Source organism: Schistocerca piceifrons, chromosome 2, assembly GCF_021461385.2.
Source record: "Schistocerca piceifrons isolate TAMUIC-IGC-003096 chromosome 2, iqSchPice1.1, whole genome shotgun sequence".
NCBI classification, from domain to species: domain Eukaryota; kingdom Metazoa; phylum Arthropoda; class Insecta; order Orthoptera; family Acrididae; genus Schistocerca; species Schistocerca piceifrons.
The window spans coordinates 717,075,800-717,078,146 of NC_060139.1; positions in this window are offsets into that span (position 1 = coordinate 717,075,800).

Consider the following 2,347-nt stretch of genomic DNA (forward strand, 5'->3'; position numbering starts at 1 on the left):
GCAGGTTTCGAGACATTCATTGTCTAAACTGTTGTAACCATCACACATTTGAAATCGGCACTAAATTTCGAGCTCCTGTAAAATATCGCCTATATTGGGGATTTTGCATTCGTTAAATTTGGCATGCTTTTCTCATTGTTTCTGCAGCAGTGTTCTGACCTGTTTTGTGTACCACAGGGGATCAGCTTCATCGTTTGTCAATTTATTTAGTATCACTCTCTCAATTGCTGTTTGTGCTACTTATTTTCTCAAGCTGCATCTGGTCCACACTTACATTGTTAATTTGGAAAGAATGGAGATTGTTTCTCAGGCAAGTATCAAGTGAATTTTATCTGCTTTTTTGAATAGCTGGTTTTTTGTTTATTTTTGAAGGACAACCCTGTTCTCACTAATCACTGTAACCATTTTGATGCTCATTATTAGCTCAGGATTATTTGTTGCCAAGAGGTAAAGTATGCTTTCACAACTGTTTACTATTCGAGTGGACTCATGGACTAACTGCTCGAAATAATTTTCAGAGAATGCATTTAGCACAATTTTGGATGATTTACCCTACGACAGCATTTAAACACTTTTCACCAAGATATCAAGAATGAATTGAAGCTACCACCAACTATAATTGTAGGAGTCTCATACATGTCTGAAATTAAGAGTCAGGTTTTCTTTGAACCTTCCAGCAACTGATTCATCCGAGTTGGAAAGTTGGTAAAAGGATTCAATTATTATCACCCATACTAACTCTCAGGAACTATCTACTTCAATTTCACAACATGATAAACTACTACTAACAGTAACAAACATTCAGCATCACCCAATTTGATTCAACTACACACCATTATTATTGTTTCACTTTGATTAATATTAATCTCATTATTTCTTTTCGAGTCATCATCCGTTCTGTTCAGCTGATTGTCCAGGTCTTTTGCCGTCTCAGAGTTACTAAGCGTGGAAAGTAAATAATCTGACTGGTGCTACAAAACATTTTCTTGGCCATCAGTTAGATTACACAGTTTATTACCATCAATGTACAGTCCTTGTAAATCCCTACAACACTCGACATGAATTTTACACTGTTCAAAGCAGTGCTGAAGTTCACTTCTAGTAGCATGTTGAGAACATGAGTCACTTTCCCTTTCACCTGTTCCACACACAAATCATGTCCCTTTGATCTTAGGAAATATAAAAGGTCACAATGGGCCAGACCGGGCGAATATAGTGGGAGGTCCAACACAGTGATGCCGTATTTTGTGAACACCTTTACAAACTACGCAGAATGAGCTGGCACATTGTCTTGGTGGATATTCCGGGAGTTGATGTTCCATACATCGGATCTTTGTCTCCTCACTCTTTCATTAGCAACGATTGGAGCCTCGACGTAATAATGTTTATGTGATCTTAGAAAATTCCTCACTTCTGAGACGGAAACCATAAGAGCTTTGAATTTTGGTTTGCTCCTTTTCACTCTTTTTTTCCATGGTGAGGTTCAGCAGCTGTTCCAGAGCATCAACCAGTGCTTTATTTTCAGAATTGTAGGTAAAAAAAATTCATCACAAGAAATCACCATCTAAAAACTCTGCACCATTACAAATTTCATTTAAAATGACAGGAAAAATGTTCATTCTCAATTCCTTCTGCTCTGGAGTGAAGTTTTAGCACCATTTTTGTATAAACCTTGTGCACCTTGAAAGATCCATCCAAAATATGATGTACACTTTGTATGTTTAGCAAGGGTTCCGACAATCAGATGACAATTTTCACTAATCAGCTTACCAATTTTCTCAATGCTGCGTCTGTTATTAATGTCACGGGTTAGAATTCTCACAGTAATTTCATGTCCCTCCCTAAACATCCAGAACCAATCACTCACAAACTTGCGTTTGCGATAAACATTCACTTCCGCACACTTCCTTTAACTTGACATGAACTTCCGTAACAACTTTCTCTAGTTTAACACAAAACCTGAACTTGACTCACTGCTCCATCTTATTGGCAGACGGGCTGTTTGCTGGTAGCAGTACCAGTCAAGTTAATGGTTTGTTGGCTGGCCGCTTCTTTGAAGAATATTGAGCATAGGAAACCAGCCATTTACGTCGTTATTCAAAACTTTACTGGGATGTATGTAATTGATGTATCTTAAGGAGCAATACGTAGTAAACAAGGACCAAGTTCCAAGACTTATTTTTCACATTTACTTTAGTTCTTCAATAGATCACAATTTTTAAAATAATGTCAACGAAGTGTAATAATTACCCTCCCAAGAAAAAAGTGCGATGTGAGTTACTGAGCAATTTCTTCCTCTCCAGCTTCCAAAATTTCTAGCTCACTGTGTCACATATTTGTAGCATAA